Source organism: Tursiops truncatus, chromosome 1 (assembly GCF_011762595.2).
Source record: "Tursiops truncatus isolate mTurTru1 chromosome 1, mTurTru1.mat.Y, whole genome shotgun sequence".
NCBI classification, from domain to species: Eukaryota; Metazoa; Chordata; class Mammalia; order Artiodactyla; family Delphinidae; genus Tursiops; species Tursiops truncatus.
The window spans coordinates 182,992,742-183,017,453 of NC_047034.1; the positions used below are offsets into that span (position 1 = coordinate 182,992,742).

Sequence of the window (24,712 nt, forward strand, 5' to 3'; positions counted from 1 at the left end):
CTGCCCACACCTGGCCAGCTCACACGAGCCCCACGGGCACCTCCGAGGACGGGCCCTGACCCCGTACTGCGGGGCGTCTGCTCCGCGGGCAGGCGGAAGCCGTGAGTCCCTGAGGCCGACCTGGTCCAGCGTGGGTGTTGATCAGCCTGCGCTGGCATATGCATGTGTGTGCGGGGTGCAGAAGGCAGATGTGGGGCGCAGAGTGCGTTACGGGGCGTGTGTGCTGGGCGCATGTTCGGGGTGCAGAGAGCCTTTGCTGGGCACCGGGTCCGGTGGCAGGCTCCCACTCTGCGGCCTCTACCCACGTCCACCTGGCAGGGAACCAAGCAGGTCGGCAGCAGGCAGACTCATACCACCGCAGGGCTCCGCGGGCCAGCACCTGAGGCGCGCAGCCCGGTGCGGGCGAGAGGCAGGTCAGCCTCGTAGGCTCTTGGAGCGGGTCCCCGAGGGCGCGGTGCTGCCCCTTTAAGCGGCTCGTGTACGCGCGCGGGGCTGGCGCAGGGCCGAAGCGCGCGCGCGCGCGCGCCGGGGACTCGGTCGAGCGGTGCGTGCGCGCGCGGCGTGCGCGGTGACGCGACCGTGGGGTTTCCCGAGGCTGCGGGCAGGGGCCGCCGCGCCCATCCCGATGGCTGGAGGCGTCTGAGGGGCGGACGGAGGCGGCGGCGGCGGCGGCGGCGGCGGGAGCGGGCGCGGGCGCGGGAGTGGAGCAGCCGCCGCGGGACCGACAGACTGAGCCTCGCCGGCGCACCTGCCCGCAGCGCCCGCGGAGCGGCCCGAGCGCGACCATCTCCTGGAGCGGCGGCCGAGGCGGCTGAGGCGGCGGGGAGCGGGCGCGGCAGGCGGGACGCGGTGTCGAGGTGAGCGCGGCGATCGCGGCACCGACCCCAGCCCAGACCCCCAGCCCCGACCCCTACCCCCCCCTCCCCCGCCCCTCCCCATCGCCCCCCAGTCGCCCGCCCGCCCGGGCCGCCCCGCCCCCACCCTCCCCGCCCCCACCCGGCCTCCGGGTCGCGTCTTCCTGCCCCGCCCGGGTGGGGTCCGCGGTGCGGGGGCGGGGGCGGTGGGGACCTCGCGGCCGTCGGCCGGGACCGAGACCGAAGTCCCGGGCTCGGGCCTGGATTGGGGCTCCGGGGTTTGGAGTCCAGGTCCGGGGCTCTGGTCTGGGGTACTGGGTGCAGGCCTGCGGTCCGGGTCCTGGGGTCCGCGGTGGGGGCGGGGCCGGAGGCTCCAGGGTTTGGGGTCCGGGGCCGGCGCCCCGCGTCTGGGAGGTGGCTCGGAGGAGGGGCGCCGGGCGGGCCAGGGAACAAAGGCGGCCGCGGCCCTGCCCCGCGGCGGGCGGTGGGCGCCGTCCTTGGCCGCGGGAGGACGAGCTGCGGGAAAAGCGGCCTTTCGGCTGCTCGCGGGGAGGCTGGCGTCGCTGCGGCGGAGAAATGAGGAAGCGGCGCCGAGGGCGCGCGGGGCGGACAAAGCGCCCGGCGAGCGCGAGCCCCAGCCCCGCGGTCGCCGCCGGGCCCGAGCCGGGCCGCCCGAAGCCACGGTGCGGGTGCGCAGCCTGCGGGCGGTGGCCGGGCTCCCGCGCCCCGCGCCGAATGAATGGCCCCCGGCGGGCCCGGCAAGATGGCGCGTCCGCCGCGCGGCCTTTGTCAGCCGCCGCCCGCGCCGCGGGGCTCCGGGGGCGCCGCCCGGGGGCGGGGGCGCGGCGGGGGGCGGCGGGCGAGGGTCGGGGTCGCCCTCTGCCCCGGCCGGGTGGAGGGTGCTGGAAATTCCACCCAGGGATCGCTGAGCCATCGGACTTTGGAAAATCCTCCTGTATTTTTCCTTGCGAGTTGATGCTTGACTCAAGTGGTGTTTAAACATCTCTGAAGTCCTTTAAATTACCTCGTTGGCATACCCAAGTAGGTTTATCTACTGAATTCCTCTTTATGGAACCTTTTTAGTTAGGATTGTGAGACTCATTGACTGAAGGAGAACAGCGATGGTAGGGGTGTTTATTTTGGGAAAGGAAGTTGGTGGACATTTACAGTTAAAGAGTACGTTACTGAGTTTGTGCATAAATGATGTAAAAGTCGTAATCTGTAGTTCTGGTGTGGGGAGTATTAGAGCCCTTTTTTTTTTTTTTTTTGTATTTTCATTTTGTTACCTGTTTGGTAACACAGTGATCTCCAATAACGTTTAATGATTAAACAGTTGCTTATGAGATTATTAAGAAAATATGTAGATATTTTTTATAGTTAGCAAATAAGTGGAAGTATTAGCTTTGTGAGAAGTTCCCTTCCCTTCAGCCCCAGATACTGGATAAGGTCTAAAAGCTATTGTTATCGATAAGATTTCTACCTGAGTTCTTTGTTTTCTAATTTGAAGCTCTAGTCTTTTGGGGGTGGAGGGGGTTCGTATTTCAAAGAAAGATTTCAGTTTGCGTTCTATTAAGATAGATAGGGCCTGTTCTGGATTCTTCCGGAAGGTACATATTGCAAAAAGAAAACGTACAGGCAGTTCCTTTTTTACTTCCTTACTAATATGGGTGTGTGGCTGGGGATAGGGCTGGTGCCACCAACATGGAAACAGGTCTTAGAACCTCCAGACGGCAGAACTGGGTGGTAGCTTTTGGCTCAGTTTAACTTTCTGACAGAGCTGTCAGAAATGGAGCGCAACTGGAAGGGTCAGAGGCCGACCTGGCAGGATCCCGTGGGGGGAAGATTCCCGGCTGCTGTAAGGCTGGACCGCAGGGCCTCTCTCCTCCCGAGACTCCCTCTGTATATGCCTCTGGTTTCACAGGCACTGTAAATGCTGCAGTGTTTTCTTAGCAGGTGAGAGTTGAGGAAAGCGACGTTAAGTTTTATGATTGTGCCTGTGGCTTGCTCCCGGTTCTCCCTGCGTGGGGAGCCAGTGTTAGGGCTGCCTCTCATCTTCTGTGGAAATGGTCAAGAGTGTGCTTATAGAGAATATTGTTCAACTATGCAGTTTTGATTCAGAGTTGACACTTTCTTAAATGAACATGCCCATCAGACAAGAATATTCCTTTTGTATGATATCTGAGTTTACGACAGAGCTGTATTTATGTCATCAGGCATGTACTAAGCAGAATGTTCTTTAATGATACCTTAATAAAGATTTCTCTTTGTTTGATGTCTTGAGTTACTTCTGTTTCAGGGGGAGTTGAAGTAAATTTCCTCAGATTTCATTTTAATCTTAGAGGAGATTTGAAAGGCTGCCAAAAGGCTGTCAAATCTTTTCCATGCTTAGTGGCTTTGATTTCAGAGCTTGGAACACCTAGGTCTTATATTGACCACATGAGAAGTGCACAGATTTTATGAGGAGTTAATTTATTTCTCAAAGTTTTGTTGCTGTTAACTTTTTATTTTGCTAAAATTTTCTGTCTGTTATCCTTTAGTTTGATTGGAGAAGTTGTATTTCTACAATTAACTTTGAGAAGGGTCTTCAGGACAGCTGTAGACTTACCTACCATCAGTTGCCTTTTTAGCCAGTACTTTAATAAATAATGTTTTATTGCAGATGTGCAGTATTGGCGTCAATTACAGTCTCTTCATCGGATTGCTGTTTTCTCTCCCCAAAAGATTTGGCTCATGTTGGCTTCCAAATGGGATTAAGTTCTTACTGTCTAGAGACTTTGGCTTTGGCATTAGTGGATTGGTAATAGATACTCTCAATTTTGTTATCTGGGCTTGACCATATGGCGTGCCATGTTATTTTAAAACCTTTATTTAGGATGAGTATAATAAGGCATTGAACAAAAAGTTTTAGAATTTTTTAACCCTGGTATAAATTCTGATCTCTCAGGTTTGCATTTCTAGATAAGAGTGGTCGGAGAATTTATGAAGCAGGCAGTTTAGTTGAGTGTTTGGTTTAGTGAACATAGAATGAGGGGATAAAAACAAATTTAAACTGAGATCAGAGAAATAATTTATAAAACTGAATGTGTAACATTACTGGAAGGAAGAAACAGTCCCAATTTTTATGGAGAGTGTGGCTGTGTATTGAGTAATGCAACATTACCCTGACTCTTCTGGAAAATGAAGAATCCCACTTCTTTTTAGAGCTGTGAGTTTTGTTCCACAGCTCTCGTTTAAGAAAAACAGGCAATCTGTAGACACTTGATTTGATCGGTGGATCAGAGGAATGCTAAAAGCTTTTGAAACCTTTTAGCCCTCTTGTTCTTGTTGCAGTGCCTGCCATTAGGTGCCACAGTAATTGATGGAAATTCCTACTGACTTCCAGTGATAGGAAAGCTTCCCATTTTATAGCACAATATTGCTTTCTTTGAGAGACTTGAGTATTCCCTTATTTGACTTACTAAGTTAAAATTCTGGGAAAAAAGCCATTTTTAAAAAGTTAATGATTAAAAGACCAAGTCAAGACTATCAGAAGTAATAATTCTGAAGAGATTATTCAGTTGCATCCATGTTGCCATTGATAAAGGGTTACGATTGAATAATTAGTTGCCCCAGGCGCTTTTTTTTTTTTTAAGTGAGGGGGCATTGCGGGATCTTAGTTTCCTGATCAGGGATTGAATTTGGGCCCACGGCAGTGAAAGCAGAGTCCTAACCACTGGACTGCCAGGGCATTCCTGGTCCAGGCTTAATAATGTACTTTATCAAGGAGGGAAAGGCTATTTACTCTTTAACCTGCAGGACTAGAATACTAAGGGGATTGAATATATTCTTGTTTACTTGTGGGTAATTGTGTGTTTATACATGTCTGCACGTCTTCTGACTCAGTCCTGTGGCAATTGTAAAATATATTCCCCATGCAGATTACAAGTTCTCTTGACTACCTCCAAGTGTTGTAGTTGGTAAAGCTTTAAAAAAATTCTGGACACTTTCTAATTAGACAAGAGAATGTTAAAGCTTCTACAACAGGTTTCCAAAAAAAAAATTGTCCTAGGAACTTTAAGATAATTCCTGAATTGCTGGGAGGGAAAGAAATTCACTCTTTTCTTGAAGGACTGAGACTGCCTGAGTTAGAACCCAGTTGTGTAACTGAACTTGCTGGTGTGGATGTGGGTTTGACTTCTCTGTGTCTGTTTCCGCATGTGTAAAAGCAGGCACACTAGAACCTCCTTCCTAAGGTGGTTGTGAGGGTTGAGTGAGTTAGCATACGTGTGAAGCACTTGGAACAGTGCCTGGCCGCAGTGCTCTGTTAGAGGATCACCGTTTCTGTTGCTTATGGCCTTGCTTTGTAACAGTTTTTGTTTTTGTTTTTTTTTGGCATGCGCGGCATGAAGGATCTTAGTTCCCTGACCAGGGATTGAAAACGCTCTCCGAGGAGTCTTAACCACGGGACCACCAGGGAAGTCCCTGTGACAGTCTTTTAAACTATGATAAAGGTAGATTATAGAGAATTTAGGAAGACTCTTAACCACTGTGCACCACCAGGGAAGCCCCCATCACTTTAATTTACTACCTTACTTTCTCCCAAGTCATCTCTGACATTCTTTCTTTTCTCAAAAAGTTTTTTTTTTTTTTAATTAAAATATAGTTGAGGGCTTCCCTGGTGCACAGTGGTTAAGAATCTTCCTGCTAATGCAAGGAACATGGGTTTGAGCCCTGGTCTGGGAAGATCCCACATGCTGCGGAGCAACTAAACCTGTGCGCCACAACTACTGAGCCTGCGCTCTAGAGCCCGTGAGCCACAACTATTGAGCCTATGAGCCACAGCCACTGAAGCCCGCGCGCCTAGAGCCTATGCTCTGCAACAAGAGAAGCCACCACAATGAGAAGCCCACGCACTGCAACGAAGAGTATCCCCTGCTTGCAGCAACTAGAGAAAGCCCACATGCAGCAATGAAGACCCAACACAGCCAAAAACAAATAAAATAAATTTATAAAAAAATATAGTTGATGTACAGTATTATGTTAATCTCAGGTGTACTACGTAGGGCTTTGACATTTGCATACATTTTGAAATGATCACCATGATAAGTCTAGTAATTCTCTGTCCCCATTCAAAATTATTATAATATTATTGACCATATTTCTTTCTTTTCTTTTTTTCCCCTGGCTGCGCCACGAGGCTTGCGGGATCTTAGTTCCCTGACCAGGGATCGAAACTGGTCCCCCCTGCAGTGGAAGCATGGAGTCTTAACTGCTGGACCGTCAGGGAATTCCCCCTATTGACCATATTTCTTATGCTGTGTGTTATATCCCTGCGACTTATTTATTTATTTATCTTATTTTTAAAATAAATTTATTAATTTTATTTATTTATTTTTGGCTGCGTTGGGTCTTCGATGCGTGGGCTTTCTCTCTAGTTGGGGCGAGTGGGGGCTGCTCTTCGTTGCGGTGCACGGGCTTCTCATTGTGGTGGCTTCTCTTGTGGCGGAGCATGGGCTCTAGGTGCACAGGCCTCAGTAGTTGTGGCATGCTGCTTCAGTAGTTGTGGCACACGGGTTTAGTTGCTCTGTGGCATGTGGGATCTTCCCGGACCAGGGATCAAACCGGTGACCCCTGCATTCTGCGTTGGCAGGCGGATTCTTAACCACTGGGCCACCAGGGAAGTCCCCTTATTTATTATATAACGAGGTTTGTACCTCTTAATCCCCTTCACCTGTTTTGTCCTCCTGCCCCTTTCTGGCTACCACCAGTTCTCTTTGAGTCTCATGAGTAGCTATGAGTCTGTTTTCATTTTGTTCAAAAGGCTTTACCTTTTTTTTTTTTTTTTTTTTTTTGCGGTACGCGGGCCTCTCACTGTTGTGGCCTCTCCCGTTGCGGAGCACAGGCTCCGGACGTGCAGACTCAGCGGCCGTGGCTCACGGGCCCAGCCGCTCCGCGGCGTGTGGGATCTTCCCGGACCGGGATCTTCGCGGACCGGGGCATGAACCCGTGACCCCTGCATCAGCAGGCGGACTCTCAACCACTGCGCCACCAGGGAAGCCCGGCTTTACCTTTATAGGACAGTTTTGATCCTATAATTCATTTTGAAACTGGTAAAATGATTGTTTGTTTTTTAAAGCTCTCACTTCCACCTCCCTTTATGATGCTGAATTATTTTGGATTTCACAAAACATTCTTTGGCATCCCTTAATTTGCCAGCTAGTGACAATGAAATATTTTTCATATATTCTCAAAAGTATTATAACAGGAAATTTGTTTAACAGATGTTCATTCAGCATCTTCTCTGCTAGGTGCTGAGTCTATAAATTATAGAATGGGTGTGGCCCAGGACCTTATGTTATAGTTTAACAGGGAGGCTGACAAACAGTTTATGTACAAAGGTGAAAAACAAGGGCGGTGGATCACAGGGGCAGCTAACCTAGAGTTTAATGATGGCTTCCTAGGGAAAATGTTTTTTTTTTTTTTGGAGGGGGGGGTTGTCTTATATTCCTTTATTATATATATGCAGATCTGTTTTATGTACAATACTTGGTTCTGTCAAGTAATCTTATCAAGGTATCTACTGGTAATCTTCCCCAAAATGGATTCAGGAAAATTAGATAATTGTGCACTTCATGACTACCCAAATGAGGGACTTCATTATTGATTTCAGTTTTGGGGCCACACAAAGAGTTCGAAATAGACTTGGACTGGGTTAAGGCAATAAACATGAGCTGAAAGAAAACACAGATTCAGAACAATTAATTAGACTGTGTATTTTGCTTGCCTTAGAGTCACAATGTGAATAGCATAGGTTGTGCAGATCTCATAGCTCTTTTGTTTCAGTGCAAGGGCTTCTGAACACCTCCGTGTGCGTGACTGCTGGTGGCGGGGGAGGGAGGGAAGCAGCCTGTGTGACCTGTGGGAGACTTCCCTGAGGGCTCATTTCTTCTCAGCCTCTCCTTTCTTGGGTTCTTGTTTCAGTTTGTAATCAGCCAGGGTGACCTTGATGGCATCTTTGGCTGTCATGGAGCAGTACAGTTTCACAGGGGGAAAGGCAGACCTCCTTGGTGATATCGGTGTTTTTTGTTTGTTTAAAAATGATTTAAAAATTTTTTTAATATTATTTACTTTTTGGCTACGCTGGGTCTTAGTTGCAGCATGCGGGATCTAGTTCCCTGACCAGGGATCAGACCCAGGCTCCCTGCGTTGGGAGTGTGGAGTCCTAGCTGCTGGACCCCCAGGGAAGCCCCCGTGTTTTTATTTTTTTTGTAATATAAATTTATTTATTTTTAATTTATTTAATTTTGACTGTGTTGGTTCTTCGTCGCTGTGCGCGGGCTTTCTCTAGTTGTGGCGAGCAGGGGCGACTCTTTGTTGCGGTGCGCGGGCTTCTCGTTGGCGGTGGCTTCTCTCGTTCTGGAGCACGGGCTCTAGGCGCATGGGCTTCAGTAGTTGTGGCACGTGGGCTCAGTAGTTGTGGCTCACGGGCTCTAGAGCACAGGCTCAGTAGTTGTGGTGTATGGGGTTAGTTACTCCGCGGCATGTGGGATCTTCCCGGACAAGTGCTCGAACCTGTGTCCCCTGCATTGGCAGGCGGATTGTCAACCGCTGCGCCACCAGGGAAGCCCCGCCCCCTGTGTTTTTGGTGGTTGTGGCTTCCTCCACTGTCTTCCCCTTTACTCACTTGCTGGCTGACGAGCTCGAGGCAATGGCAGAACCACAGCCAAGTGTTTTAAACCTGCCGTTGATCATCTTCCTCTTTTCATCCGCTTGAATCTGTACTTTCATTACATCACGGTACGCTGGAGCCCCACCAGTCTGGTTCCAACATTTTTAGATGTTTTGTTAAGGAACCCCACTTTTGGGGGGTTTTCATAATGATCAACAACCTTCTTGTGGTAGAGCCGAGCCAGAGCTGGCGGTGGGTGGGCAGGCGCGGGGCTGGAGCAGCAGGGCCGCCACTGTCTTGCAGGCTTGCTGGAAAATGTCTAAGTTGAGACTGAAAGGGTTCTCCAGTTGGAGGCTGCCTGGCTTGTGGAGGGGAAGGAAAGAGTGTTCCAGGCTGAGGAGATGGTTGTGTATGCTTTTCATGCAACCAGTTGGCTTCCTTCACCCACTGTCTCCAGCACGTATAACAGTGTAGTGCAAGATAGGTGCTCAGTAATTATTTATCGAATGAAAGAGAACATGGGTTGTCTAGGGACAGAAGTTCCAAAGGGCTGGAGAGTGGTGAGGAATGGACACTGAGAGGTCAGAGCCTTGGTAAAGAATTTGCCCTTTTACGTGGAGGGCTCTAGGAAGCCCTCAAAGGGTGAGGAGATGTACCTGATCGGGAACATCACTTGGTCTTGAACTTGGAGTGTTCTCAGAGGAAGGAGGAAGACAGGTCAGATTCCAGATGGGATGCTGTAGAGAGGAAGGGGGTCTGGGCCAGGGTAGCAAAGCTGGTAACTGGTGACTCAGATGCTTAGGTGACTGCGTGGAAGGTCAGAAGGGAGTGAGCGAGTATAGGTTTCTCTCCTGGAAGTCCGGGTGCCTGTTTTGCATTTACTGAAATGAGCAGTGGTTTGATGGGAAGACAGTGAGTGAGTCTTTGCACCTTGGGTTTGAGGACCCCAGGAGGCGTTCCCACATTTTGCATTAGAACACACCGGCCTTTACACTTTCTACTCCTTCTTGCAAAGCTCTTCTCCTGGAGGTCTGTTTGGACCATCCACTCCTTTCATTCAGGTCTTTGTTCTAATATCCCCTCCTTAGAGGGTGTTCTCCGCTCTCATTAACCTCTGTCTTCCCTTGCTCTGTCTCCCTGGTCTCTATGTTGATCTACCCACTAGTTCTAAGCTCCATGAAGACAGGCACTTTGGTTCACTACAGTATTACCAGTGTCTGAAACACTCTGAAGTGTTTGTCCAATTGTAGATTTTTGTACACGTGAATGTGGAGCTCTGGAGGAGTGGTCTGGATGAGTTATTAGTATTTAGATGGTGGTTGAAGTCTTGGGTTTCACCATCACTTAGAGCGAGGGGTCTCGAGTACGGTCTGTAGACTCTGGGGCTCATTAGGTCCAGGCTGCTGTCATGATCATATTAAGATGTCATTTGACTTTCACTGTGTTGACATTCCCACTGATGGTACGAAGCAGTGCTGGGTGACACTGCTGGTTCTGTAGCAGAAATCAAAGCCGTGGTACCAAGCCAGTTATAACGGTGATTGTAGTCATAGTATTCTTCACTGCTGTGAATTTGTGGTTTAAAAAAAAAAATCCAGTTTAATCGAATGCCCTTGATGAAGCAATCAAAATTAATTTTGTTAAACTTCAACCTGAGTATCCATCTTTTTACTGGCCTGTGTGACAAAATGGGAAGTTGGCATAAAGCACTGATGCATCTTAACATGTGAGAGCGGTCTTCTGGACAAGCAACTCTGCGATCGCTTGAGTTGAAAGAACAGCTGACAGAAAATGATGGCTGTTTAGACAGGGGAATTTGGCAGATATTTTCATAAAAACGAACGAAGTGAACCAGATACTTCAAGGAAAATAACTGACAGTATTGTTGGCAGTGATAAAATTTGAGCTTTCAAATGGAAATTTGAATTTTGGAAAACTTGATTCTGCTACCATGAGCTTGACAGCTTCCCAGTACTTAAAGACTTTTTTTTGCAAGATAGGAGGTGATGCTAACGAAATGTTTCTTTTTTTAATGTTATATAATAAAACGTGTCAACATTTGGAAGATCTGCTTAACTCAGTGAGCTGATATTTTCCAAATGGCCCGTGCTTGATGCTACTAGCTCACAGACGGGTGAAAGATCCATTCAAAGCACAGGGATGGAGTGAAGCCCCTGGTGTTTGATGTAACAGTATGCAGAGTTAATTGACATAGTTTCAGATTCCACAGCAGAACTACCCTTTTTTTATATATAAATTTATTTATTTTTGGCTGTGTGTTGGGTCTTCATTGCTGTGCGCAGGTTTTCTCTAGTTGCGGCGAGCGGGGGCTGCTCGTTGCGGTGCGCAGGCTTCTCATTGCGGTGGCTTCTCTTGCTGTGGAGCACGGGCTCTAGGCACGCAGGCTTCAGTAGTTGTGGCAAGCGGGCTTAGTTGCTCTGCGGCATGCGGGATCTTCCCGGACCAGGGCCTGAACCCATATCCTCTGCACTGGCAGGCAGGTAACCTCTGCGCCACCAGAGAAGCCCAGAACTACCCTTTAAGAAACTTACCACTTGTCAAGTTTTGATGTAGTATCAAAAAAGACTGTCTATATTTATTTGAAAAGGCTGTTACAGTACTCCCCTCCTTTCTTTTTTATAAATTTATTTACTTTATTTATTTATTTATTTTGCTGCGTTGTGTCTTCGTTTCTGTGCACGGGCTTTCTCTAGTTGCTGAGCGGGGGCTCCTCTTCGTTGTGGTGCGCGGGCTTCTCATTGCAGTGGCTTCTCTTTGTTGAGGAGCACGGGCTCTAGGTGCCCGGGCTCAGTAGTTGTGGCTCACGGGCTTAATTTTTCCGCAGCATGTTGGATCTTCCCGAGCCAGGGCTTGAACCCGTGTCCCCTGCACTGGTAGGTGGATTCTTAACCACTGCGCCACCAGGGAAGCCCTACTCCTCCCTTTTCCAACTACATATCTGTGAGGCTGAATTTTCCTCATCTCCTTCAACCAAAACAAGATATTGTACCAGATTGAGTGCAGAAGCAGATGTGAGAATCCAGCTCTCTCTACTTGAGGCAGGCATTAAAGAGGTGTGCTAAAATGTGTAATGTTGCTGCTCTTCTCACTAAGTTATTTTTCTAGTTATTTCTTTTTTTTTTAATTAAAAAAAATATATATTTATTTATTTATTTGGCTGTGCCGGGTTTTAGTTGTGGTACGCAGGATCTTTGTTGCAGCATGCAGGCTCTTAGTTGTGGCGCTCTTAGTTGTGGAATGCGGGATCAAGTTCTCTGACCAGGGATCGAACCCAGGCCCTCTGCATTGGGAGCGCAGAGTCTTAGGCACTGGACCACCAGGGAAGTCCCTCTAGTTATTTTTTGTAAAAAATATTATTTATGGTAATATGTAATAGGCTTATTAAACTTTTTTTTTAAGTCTCTGCTTTAGTTTCTAGTGTAGTAAATATCCGTTGATATAACCCACATAAACAAAAGCCCCTGGGATCCTCAGTAATTAAGAGTGTAAGGGAAGCCTGAGACCAAGCCTCTGAGCAGCAGTGATTTGGAGAGCAATGTGGTGGTTAAACTGGCCGGTGCACGTCAAGGGCCTTAGCCGCAGGTGCCTGCAGGGACCAGAGAGGTCCCTGGAGACAGGTACCCTGTCCTGATGTGTCGTTATAGGTGTAGAACTGTGCCTTTTCCTGGGGAGAAGAACCACCCAGAGATTCTCTAAAGGTTGAAGACCCTTTGGTGTAGCTTGGGTGTTGAGGCAGGGCAGAGGAAAAGCAGCTTATAGGAGTGGTCAGAAGTTGGAAGAACATCAGAGCAGTGTCAGTGCTTAAGAGAGTCTCTGAGAGGGAAGGGAATGGTCAAAGAGGCAGATTTGATTGGGATTCAGCGGTCAGGACTCCCCAGGGCCGATGAGTGGCAGTGGGTTGTGGGGAGGCTCTGAAGGAAAGGGGTGGAGAGGCATGTGGGGTTGAGGGAGGGCTCTGTTCCCGCCTTCATTTTTTTTTTTTTTTTTTTGTGGCAGTCCTGCATGGCATGTGGTTTCTTAGTTCCCCCAACCAGTTTGAACCTGTGCCCCCTGCAGTGGAAGCGCAGAATCCTAACCGCTGGACCTCTAGGGAAGTCCCTGTTCTGCCTTTATTTTATTTTATTTATTTATTTTTAAAATAAATTTTATTTATTTATTTACTTTTGGTTGCGTTTGTGCGCCGGCTTTCTCTAGTTGCGGCAGGCGGGGGCTGCTCTTCGTTTTGGTGCCGCGGGCTTCTCATTGCGGTGGCTTCTCTTGTCGTGGAGCACGGGCTCTAGGCACGCAGGCTTCAGTAGTTGTGGCACACAGGCTCAGTAGTTGTGGTTCGCGGGCTCTAGAGCGCAGGCTCAGTCGTTGTGGCGCACGGGCTTAGTTGCTCCACAGCATGTGGGGTCTTCCTGGACCAGGGCTTGAAGCCACGTCCCCTGCATTGGCAGGCAGATTCTTAACTACTGCGTCACCAGGGTAGTCCCCTGCCTTGATTTTAGATGGAGTACCTTGAGCACTGTCACCTGAGGAGCACCTGTAAACAAGGGGAGGGAGAGTGTCAGTGAAATGCACGTTCAAGGCTGAGCAGCGCCAGCCGGCAGCTGGCGATGGGGCAGTGATGAGAGACGCCCACCCCCTCTGGTGAGAGGGACGTCATCTGTCCGATGGCGGGTGGAAAAGGTTGTGCTGAAAGAGAAATCAGGGCAGGGCCATAGAGATGGCTGATTTCATTTTAAAAGGGTGGTGGAAACATCTGAACTTGCAAGCAAGGGGAGGTGAGGGGATGAGGCAGGCAGATACCTGGGCAAAGGGAGAAGCCCCGAGACAGGACCGGGCGAGGAACTGAAATAAGAGGGCTTGGGAAATTGAGGATGGCACAGAAGGACCGTGGCCCTTCCGTCCTCCACCTGCAGTTCTCTCGGCAGTAGATGAACTTGCATTTTGCAGATGACCCCAGTGCTGTTAGCTCGGCCTTGTTAGGTTCCTACCGTGCTAGCTAGGCACCGTGCTAAGAACTTGACGGTGTTACTGTTTGATCATCTAATCAGCTCTGAGCCAGGTCCTGTGAATAGCCCCATTTCATAGGTGGCTAAACCTATGGGGAGATTAGGTAATTGGCCAGAGTCACAGCCAGGAATCTGTGGAACCCATGTTTGAACGTCAGTTGTTTGCCTCCAGAGCCCGTGCTCTTAATTATTACACCATGGACCATCTAATTTGAGCTCCTCTCCCCTACTCCTTCATCTCAGAGGACTTCTGTGTCTGCATCTGCCTCCTCCATATATTGTTAAAGGGAGGATTCTTCCACTTGAGAACATATTCACCAGCAGTTTTATCTTTAGTTTCTTCATCAGGGGCTCCTTCTATTCTATCTTCAAACGTGACTAATAAGTCTTATATAACTTAATCTCCCAGTTAATCTTGGTATATTTTTCAGCCACTATTCATATTTTTCTCTGTTTAAAATTAAACTCCCTGGACAGGAGATCTGTCTTCACTGCCTCAGTTCCTCCATATGTCCTGTCCTCAGTCTTTTTTTTTTTTTTTAATATTTACTTATTTATTTTTGGCTGCATTGGTCTTAGTTGTGGCGTGTGGGCTCTTCGTTTTGGTGCGGGCTTAGTTGTCCCGCGGCTTGTGGGATCTCAGTTCCCCGACCGGGGATCAAACCTGCGTCCCCTGCATTGGAAGGTGGATTCTTAACTGCTGGACCACAGGGAAGTCCCCCTGTCCTCATTCTTTGAGGGCCTTGTCCCTGCTCCCCCTAAGTTATCACTGTTATTGTTTTCATAAAGATGTCCTTTTCAGTAAGTCCATTTTACTGTCCCCAGTTTTTATCTTTAACTGTTGTACTTTAATAATAAAAGTGTTTAATTGTTTATTGTACAAAATTAGGATTATAAAAATGAAGGGGAGAGGACTTCTCTGGTGGTCCAGTGGTTAAGAATCTGTCTTCCAGTGCAGGGGACGTGGTTTCGATCCCTGGTTGGAGAGCGAAGATCCCACATGCTGCGGGGCAGCTAAGCCTACGAGCTACAACTACTGAGTCTGCGTGCCCTAGAGCCCGCGTGCTGCAACTAATGAGCCCACACTCTGCAACTACTGAAGCCCATGTGCTCTAGGGCCCGCGTGCTGCAACTGCTAAGCCTGTGACCCACACTTGCTGAGCCCATGTGCCACAACTACTGAAGCCCGCGTGCCTAGAACCCGTGGTCCACAACAAAAGAAGCCACCACTTGCCGCAACTAAAGAAAGCCCGCGTGCAGCAATGAAGACCCAATGCAGCCAAAAAAACAAAACAAAAACAGGGCTTCCCTGGTGGCGCAGTGGTTGAGAGTCCGCCTGCTGATGCAGGGGACGCGGGTTCGTGCCCCGGTCCAGGAGGATCCCACATGCCGCGGAGCGGCTGGGCCCGTGAGCCATGGCCGATGAGCCTGCGCGTCCGGAGCCTGTGCTCGGTGGCGGGGGAGGCCACAGCAGTGAGAGGCCCACGTACCGCAAAAAAACAAACCAAAAACAAACACAAAAATGACGGGGAAAATCTATAGTTTACCTATCTGGAAATAACCTATAATATTATGTTGTTGTATTTTCATTTAGTTTTGTCGTTCATGCACATGTATTCAGAGATTCCCCCACCCCCCAGATGGGAGATCACACTGTATGTGTAGATTTTTAAGTTCTACTTTTTCTACTTCGTTACACGTGTTTACATCTTTGAAAACGTGACCAGTAACTACATAACAGTTGATGGTGTTCCTTGCTCCGTGGCTTCTCTGTGCCCATGTGCTGGACATCCTGGCTCTGCAGTCTGAGCTTTGAGGCTGTGAGCAAGTTGTGTAACTCCTCTCTCAGTTTTCCCGTCTCCTGGGCTGGTGGTGAGGATGAAACGAGGTGGTGCAAATGGAACACTTACCCCCGTGCTTAGCGTGGCGCAAGCACTGACGTATTTGCTTCCGTTACCACCCCTGCCTGTGACCTTTGCCTCCTTTGCCTTCCTCCTTTCCTCACACGCTTCTCCAAGTCGACCCCTGCTCTTTATTTCTGTCTTTGTGGTTGCTGTCTCACTTAAGGTTCTCAGGGGTTCTTCTGTGTGGCTCTGAAATGCTACTCTTAGTTTCCTGGGGCTGCAGTAACAAATTACCACAAAAGGAGTGGCTAAAACAGCAGAAATTTATTCTCTCATAATTCTGGAGGGTGGAAGTCTGAAATCAAGGTTTTGACAGGGCAGCTCCGTCTGATGCCTCTTTCTGGCTTCGGGTAGTTGCTGGCAATCCGGTTTCTGCCTGTTTTATGTGGCCTTCTCTCTGTGTCTGTCTCTGCTCTTATAGGAACACCAGTCATTGGATGAGGGCCTATTCCATTGTGACCTCATTTTGAGTTAAAACTAATTATACCTGCAAAGACCTTTTTTCCAAATAAAGTCACATTTACAGGTTCCAGGTGGACAAGAATATTCAAGGGACACTTTTCAACCCACTGCCGTTACCTAGAGCTTCCTCCTGGGCCCTGTTTTCGTTGCATTCCCAGCTCCCTGTCTCCCATGTCTTTACCGTCCTTTCGTGGCCGAGCTTGTAAAAAGAAGTCTCAGTTGCAGGTTGAAGAAAACAATAGAGAGAACTTAGGTGGAAAAGGAAAATGTCTTATTGGGATTCTGGATGTCTCAGAACCAAAGTTCAGGAATAGAGCTGGGCTTTTTGGGTCAGCGTGGGGTCAGAGGATGGAGAAACCATTCAGGGGTCTCTGCCCATCTCATTTCCATTCTCCTTCTCTGTAAGTGCCTCGATGTTTCTGCTTGCAAAGTAAAAAAGCTCCCTGAGGGCTTCCCTGGTGGCGCAGTGGTTGAGAGTCCGCCTGCCGATGCAGGGGACACGGGTTCGTGCCCCGGTCCGGGAAGATCCCACATGCCGTGGAGCGGCTGGGCCCGTGAACCATGGCCGCTGAGCCTGCGCGTCCGGAGCCTGTGCTCTGCAACGGGAGAGGCCACAACAGTGAGAGGCCCGCGTACCGCAAAAAAAAAAAAAAAAGCTCCCTGAAATGGTCATTTTTCTCTGTTTTCATCACATTTTGCCTCTTGGCATTGAACTCACTTAACCACCACCTCTTTGAAACACACTCTTCTCTTAGTTCCTGGTTCTCCTTCTGCCGCTTTGTCCTTCTTGGTTTCCTTCCAAGGTTCCTCTTTTGCCTGCCCTGCCTGCCTTCAGTTGTCTGGTGTTTCTCCATCTTGAGTCCAGGATTCTCTCTGTTCTTGGGCTCTCCTTAGGTGATCGTGGCTGTTCCCATCTGTTCTTATCTGTTTTAAATAATGTTTACTGATAGTTGTGAAGACTCTCAAATTTATATCTCTATTGCAGCCTTTCTGATCTCCAGACTCGTCTGTCTTCGTGTCCACCTGACATCTCCTTACTTTTGCTGTTTCCACTGCTGAGTCCTTGATCCTTTAGGTCTCAGCTTGAGTGTCACCTCAAAGAGGCTTTTTCTGGCCACCATTGTTGCTCTTGATCACGTTGATTGACCACAGTTACTGCTTCATGGGGTTCCCCTCAAATTGTGTTTGCAGAGTTGTGAGGCTCTGTCTCTCACTCTCCCAACTAGCACAGGCTGGAAGTAAAGGGTGTGCCAGTTGGGCTCTTCATGTGGGCAGGGTTAGTTCTTTTTTTTTTTTTTTTTTTTTTTTTTTTTTTTTTGCGGTACGCGGGCCTCTCACCGTTGTGGTCTCTCCCGTTGCGGAGCACAGGCTCCGGACGTGCAGGCTCAGCGGCCATGGCTCACGGGCCCAGCCGCTCCACGGCATGTGGGATCTTCCCGGACCGGGGCACGAACCCGTGTCCCCTGCATCGGCAGGTGGACTCTCAACCACTGCACCACCAGGGAAGCCCGGCAGGGTTAGTTCTTGAACCTGACTGAGTCAGACCCCCTGAAAGTGCCCGTCGGTCCATCTGTAAGCCTGAGACTCAGGTGGTTTAGAGGAATGTTCCAAGCGAACATGATACACAGTTAGGTTTGGGGACAGTGGCCTGTGAAACCACTTAACTAGGGCTTAACGTCTAGGTAGTTTTCCGGAGAATGGATAGGAGGGTTATTGGAAAGGCTTGAGATTGCTTAACCACTGTTGGGGTGTGGGTTTGGGGATGGCTGCTGTAGACCCAGAGAGATGAGAAGGGAAGAGGGCAGGGAGCTTTTCCTGGGAATCGATGCACTCAGAGCAGGGAGAATCTCAGTGCCTAACACTGATTGGCAAGGCATTTAAAATGTGCTTTTTGAATCAGTAACAGACCATCATGTCCTCTTTACATTTTCTTAAAATATGGGAACTGACCGCACACATTTCCCATAATTTAAAACTTGACATATTCAGGAAAATGCTAAGCTGCTGAGTAGTGTGCTACACTTTAGCTATGAAAGAAGAGCTTTAAAACAGCAGCTCTTCTAGTTTAAACATTTGTTCACAGATTTAGATAATGCTAGCTTAAAAAAAGAAAAGCTTCTGAAATGGTTGGGCTCTGTCTTCCTGGGTCTGTGGAGCCCACTCAGCAGCTAGGGTTTGAGTGTCTCGGGGGCCAGGACAGGCCCAGTGCTGGAAGGACCCTCTAGGCAATTTTTGTTTTTTGCAGCTGTCTTTTTTCTTTGGTGGAAACAGAAGAATGACATCCTTGAGGGTAATTTTTGCAGGAATAGGTTATAATAGCAATAGAGGCTATTGCTAATGTCCATTCCACTAACTGACCTTTGGGTACCAGTGAGGAGGGAAAGGACATATGTGAAGGAGGAGACAGCACAAAGAACGCCCCCCAAAGCAGTGGCTCCTTCCTTCCCTCGTGGAAGTGCCAAGCCCCTGGGAGGCGCAGGCAGCATTCTCCCCTTGCCTTTGGTCTCCATTGTTGCTTGTCTGCGGACACCTGTGGTTAGTCGTCATAATGTGTGGTGTGCTACAGGGATGCCGCTTAACAGCCAAGGGTGAGCCAGCCCAAGACCTCACCGGTCCGAGGCTGAGAACTCTGACTTAAACTAACATGCACCCTACGGTTAAGAAAACGTGCTCGTGGCCTTGCATCAGTTACCTGTTGGTGCATAACACACTGCCCCCCAAACTTAACGAGTTCAAGCAATAACTGTGTGTTCACCACTGGCAGTTAGGGCTCTGTGTGGTGGGGGGCTCTGCCCACTCATGTGTCTGCAGTCCGTTGGCACTTCTGGGAAGGCCTTACCTGCATGGACTTTTCGCCAGGCTGCACCTCTGTTCTCCATGTGACCTCTCCAGCAGGCCGGCTCAGGCCTCTCAGGGTAGCCGAGTGGTAAGAGGGCGGGAGCAGAAGTTGCTAGGCTTCTTGAGGCCATACGTAGAAGTCACACAGTGTCACCTTTGTTACATTCTGTTGGTCGGAGCAAGTTATGAGGCCTAGTCCAGACTGGAAGTGTAGAGAAATAGTGAACCTCGTTCTTACAGGAGGAGCTGCAAAGAATCTGTGGCCATTTCTTAAATCTCTCAGGACCTCTCTATAGCATGACATGTAGAATTGCCTGCTTTAGGGTGTCCAGTTAATACTAAGATTGCTGTGGAATGGATTCCAGAAGTGAACTGCTTAAAGGCATCAGTTTATTTAACAGACATTTGCCATACACTTACTTTCAGCAAGACACTGTGATTGGTGATGTGCAAGTACTGGGAAATAGCTTCTAATCTTTTCTTCTGGGGAGGACTGTGAACTTGTGAATAAGCAAGTTTCAGACCTGTGGTGAGTGCTGCAAGATCCAGAGTGGAGAGAGGGCACTTGGTTTTAGGTTATTTGGGAAAGACCGTTCTGAGCAGTTGGCACCTGAAGGAGGAGAAGCCAGGTAGGAGAAGAGCCTGGTTACTTCAAGTGCAGAGAACAGCAATTGCAAAGGCCCTGAGGTGGGGAGAGGCCAGCGTGGCTGAAGCTTTGTGCCCCGGGAGCAAGGCGGTAGAAGTCAGGGTTGGAGAGGAAGCTGGCACTGGCCACCTGGCCCAGTTTGCCAGGCAGTGTCAGCTTCACCCGGTGAGCCGGGATTCTGTGTGGGGAGTGCCCTCTTTGACTATTAGACGTGCCTTGGTGGACAGTGCATTTTATGGTCACTCTGATGTGGAAGAAGGTTTGATTCTTTCCCTCGGTGCGGTGGACGCCACTGCACAATTCTAAGCAGGAAGTGACCAGATGTGAATTTTAAAAGGTTGTTCAGTTGCCGAAGGAAGAATGGATTGTTGGGGTGAAAATAGAAACAAAGATCATTTAAAGGATACTGTTGATGAGAAATGATGTAGCTTGGCTAAGGATGGGGGCTGAGGAAATGGGAGTAAGTGGACAGACTCATATCTGCTCTGGAGGTCGAGCTAGCCACGGTGCTGATGATCTAGGACGATTCTTTTTTTTATTTTGGCCGTGCCTGGCAGCATGTGGGATCTTAGTTCCCCGGCCAGGGATCGAACCTGTGCCCCATGCAATGGCAGCACAGAGCCCTTAACCACTGGACCACCAGGGAATCCCCCTAGGACAGTTCTTAAGCGCTTGCTCTGCACACTTAGGGGCCGATGATGGTCGGGCACTGAGATGAGGCCAGATGGGTGGCTCAGGTTTGTTGACTGTCCAGTGGGGACGAGAGAGCCATCCTTGGAACATTTGAAGTTCAGAATGGACATAGGAAACCAAGTGCAAGTGTTGGCTCATAAGGATGTTGGCCTGGAGTTCAGTCTGGAAGTCATAGGTAAGATTTCAGTTCTTGTGCATGATGCTCTCACCTGCGCCTGGGAGGTAGGAAGAGGAGGCGACAGGATGCCCAGCCAGTGAAGGAAGGAGAGGGCAGCTCTTCCTCAGTAAGGAGGGTGGGGATCCCGCATAGAGTGCTGTTGAGGGGTCAGGTGAAAGGGGTCCCTCAGATTTAGGGGCTGTAGGTGCTCGGTGGTGGGCAGTGAAAGACAGATTGCGGGGAGTTAAAACATGGGAGTTGAGGAAGGGGAGACCACCTGTGTAGATGTGGCTTCAGGAAGTTTTGCTGTGGGAGGAGGGGGGAAGGAAAGGGCTCTGTAGTTGGTGGGTGGTGAGGGGAACCGTGGACTGGTCTGTTTTTAAATAGGGAGCTCCTAAACCCGGGTGTGTATTTGGGTGCATCCAGAACTCGACTGTGAATGCATCCCCTGGGATCTTATTAGCTGCAGATCCTAATTCAGTCTGCGGCCAAGTGAGTGAGCTTTCCTGACTAGCTCCCAGGTGCCGCTGGCGTTGCTGGTCCCTGGACCACACACGGAGAAGCAAGCACAATTGATGTTGTTAGAAACTAGCTGGTAGAGGGAGTTGATGCAGTAACAGAAGGCTGAATGCCTTAAAAGCTGGGGCGGGGGGTGGTTCTTATCTATCTCATCACTGGTGCCAGCTGTTTGTATTGGCCTTTCATTTCAGCTGGTCTCATGGCTTCAAAGTTTGTCCTAATGGGTATGCTACTCCCTCCAGCCGAGCAAGTTAGCTGTGACATGGGATGTGTGATAGACCTATTTTCATTAACTTTTTTTTAAACATCTTTATTGGCGTATAATTGCTTTACAATGGTGTGTTAGTTTCTGCTTTATAACAAAGTGAATCAGCTATACATATACATCTATCCCCATATCTCCTCCCTCTGGTTAACTCTTGTGAGGTTAAACAGCAGTTTGTTTTTTTTTCCCCCCGTACGCGGGCCTAGGCTCCAGACGCGCAGGCTCAGCGGCCATAGCTCACGGGCCTAGCCGCCCCGCGGCATGTGGGATCTTCCCAGACCGGGGCACGAACCCACGTCCCCTGCATTGGCAGACGGATTCCCAACCACTGCGCCACCAGGGAAGCCGCTAGACAGCAATTTTAATTAGCATAGAATTTAATTTGTTTTATGTCGGAAGAATGGGTTGAACTAACTAGCTTTCAGCACACAATACCTTCCTGTCATTTCAGCAGCTCTCCTGTACGTAACAGGCTGCATAAAGCGACTGCCAAATGAGCTCAGAATCTTAAGGTTTGGAAGAGCCAAAATGAGATCGAGAAAGATGCTTTGATTGGGAGGGGGAGGGATTACATTTCAAACAAAACAGAAGATTGCGGTACGCGGGCCTCTCCCTGCTGTGGCCTCTCCCGTTGCGGAGCACAGGCTCCCGACGCGCAGGCCCAGCGGCCATGGCCCACGGGCCCAGCCGCTCTGCGGCACACGGGATCCTCCCGGGCCGGGGCACGAACCCGCGTCCCCTGCATCGGCAGGCGGACTCTCAACCACTGCACCACCAGGGAAGCCCCAAAAGATTGTTTTTTCATCTAAGACATGTAACGAAGCAGCATTACAAGTGGGTGCAGGCTAACATAGGTGTTCCCTGATAAATGTAAGTAACTCTGTAGCTTTTTACATACTGGCCTGTTACACACTTTGGGGTGTTCTTGGGGAGAGAGTTTGAGGGTAACTGGGTCATCTGGCAGGAGAGGCAGAGAGGAGGAGCCAGGCACTTGCTGAATAACGGTGATTGGACAGGCAGGTTCCTCTCACTGCCACCCCCTTGTCTTTCCTGCGTATTGTTCCTGTGACTGAGCTGGCTGAGATTCCTGGGCAAGGAAGCAGGGACCTAAGAAGGCTCCAGCTCCAGGTGTACCTGTGCTGCTGCCCCTGCCCTCCTGTGCCCTCGTCCTACCTCAGGGACACCAGGGGAGAGAGACCCGGGCCACAGTCCATGCCTGCGGTTAAGCCCTTTGTCCTGAATGCTTGGCTGAAATAAACTTCACGGTTGCTTTAGATTGAGCGTCTGTTTTTAGTGTTATTGCGGAGGTCAGTAATCTGAGCCATGCTAAGATAATGAATGGTCAGAAAAGTCAAAGAGCAGAGGTTCATGACAAGAGCCATGGGTCTTACAGAAGCTTTTTTTTTTTGGTAAATAACTTACTCCTTTATGGAAACTAACTTTAGAAATAATTTTTTTGAGTTCTTAGGCAAATTGACCAAGGTCATTTTTTTTTTTTTATGATTGTTAGGCCTAAAACTCTTCTCTTTTTTCATAAAGAGAAAAACATGTTTAAGTCAGCTGTAAGACCTAACAGGTACATTACTGAAGAGATAAAAGAGAATTTGAATAGACCTGAACACAGAATTTGAATGCAGTTCTTCTGTATGTACATGCTGGGATATTTTTAAATTGTCACCTAATTTGGACAAATAAATATTTGAGAAGAGTCAGTTCTATAAACGAAAGATGAGGGGAAAGTGTTCTATTAGATATAAACAGGAAAGTTCTATAAAGCATAGGTAGGTAGAACAGAGTAGTCTAGATAATGATCTATAAATTTATGGGAATTTACTTCTTGATTAGTGTAGCATTTTATTATTATTTTTAAAAATTTATTTATTTATTTTTGGCTGTGTTGGGTCTTCATTGCTGCGCACGGGCTTTCTCTAGTTGCAGCGAGCGGGGGCTACTCTTTGTTGAGGTGCGCGGGCTTCTCATTGCGGTGGCTTCTCTTGCTGCAGAGCACGGGCTCTAGGTGCGTGAGCTTAAGTAGTTGCAGCATGCGGGCTCAGTAGCTCTGACACATGGGCTTAGTTGCTCTGCGGCATGTGGGAGCTTCCCGGACCAGGGCCCGAACCTGTGTCCCCTGCACTGGTAGGTGGATTCTCAATCACTGCACCATCAGGGAAGCCCCTAGTGTAGCATTTTAAATCAGTTGGGAGTGGATGGTTTGTAATGTAACAGATGTTGGATCAACTGGCAGTCTGTTGGAAAAAATAAAGTGGAAAACTCTACAACACATAGAGATTCTGGCTGGATTAAAGACTTAAATGTAAAATTAAAACATGGAAATATTAGAAAAACATTGTGAGAAGTATTTTTTAACCTTTGAGGTGGGGTGTTTGGGGAAAGGGTTTCTTAGCATGACACTAAGGTCATAAGCCATAAAAAGATTATCTGCGTGAATACTCAGAACATACTTATAGCAAAAGATATCTGATAGAGGAATTTTGTTTTTTTGACCTCACCAACATGACATTTAGGATCTTAGCTCCCTGACCAGGGATGGAACCTGCACCCCCTGCAGTGGAATCGGGGAGTCTTAACCACTGGACCACCAGGGAAGTCCTGATGATAGGGAACTTTGAACTGTAGTTCAAAGACAAGCAATATGGAGAAAATATTAGATATGCATATATATATATATGTATATATAAAAGATAAGAGGTTAATATGTTGAGTATAAAAGGACATTTCGAAACTAAATTATTGAGCAAGTTTATTTTTAGAAATTTATTCACGGGGGAGGGGGGGAAGTAAGAGAATCCTTGTTACAACATTCATTATAAAAACAAAATAGTAAAAACAGTTTCTGTTAGAAACCTTCTCCTAGGGGCTTTCCTGGTGGTGCAGTGGTTGAGAGTCTGCCTGCCGATGCAGGGGACACGGGTTCGTGCCCCGGTCTGGGAAGATCCCACATGCCGCGGAGTGGCTGAGTCCGTGAGCCATGGCCTCTGGGCCTGCGCTTCCGGAGCCTGTGCTCCGCAACGGGAGAGGCCACAGCAGTGAGAGGCCCGCATACTGCAAAAAAAAGAAAAAAGAAACCTTCACCTAGAATTTTTGGTAAGAAAGCAAAAAATTGTCAGTAGTTACTAGAATATAAGTTCCATGAGGGCAGAGATCTTTTTTTTAATCCACATAGGTAGTTTTTATTTAAATATAAATGGCATTATACTTTATGTACTTTTTTGTATCTTAACGTATTTTGAATATATTTCCAGAGGGCAGAGATCTTTATCTTTTTTATTCCCTAATATCTCCTCAAACAGTGCCTGGAATGTAGTACATCTCAAAAAATATTTGTGGAATGAACCAGTGGATGAATCTAAATGCCCATCAGTGGGAATTGATTAAATTAAGGTACATGCAGAATACTGCGAAGCTGTTAAAAAAATTTAAGGTAGCCCTACTTCATCGTCCTGAGGAGATGACCACAGTGCAGCAAATAAAGTCTGGAAGAAGTATGCACCCCTGGGCATCCCTGTGAAACATGTTATTTCTTGGGGGTAGCTGGGGGCAAGGAACGTGCTGTACAGTAAGATAATGTTTTATCTGTATTTTTTGTGGAAGAATACCAAGATCATTATAATTAGGAAAAAGATATTTTCACTTTGGAAGAAACGTTAAAGCAAATTATTTATATGTGGAAGTTTTAGAAGCGCTCTC

The 24,712-nt window shown here is 48.5% G+C and overlaps 1 protein-coding gene across 4 annotated transcripts in view; it reads left to right on the plus strand.

Moving 5' to 3' along the window:
* The first annotated feature begins 636 nt into the window (after positions 1–636).
* The window catches only part of GNB1 (G protein subunit beta 1), a 92,211-nt gene continuing 68,135 nt past the window's right edge, over positions 637–24,712 (plus strand). For 3 of the 4 annotated variants that reach the window (XM_019942329.3, XM_033845013.2, XM_019942331.3), the window contains exon 1: positions 637–857. The gene's annotated coding sequence lies outside the window, so the exon portion shown is untranslated. The remainder of the gene's footprint in view (positions 858–24,712) is intronic. The other variant, XM_019942328.3, reaches the window with a different exon arrangement.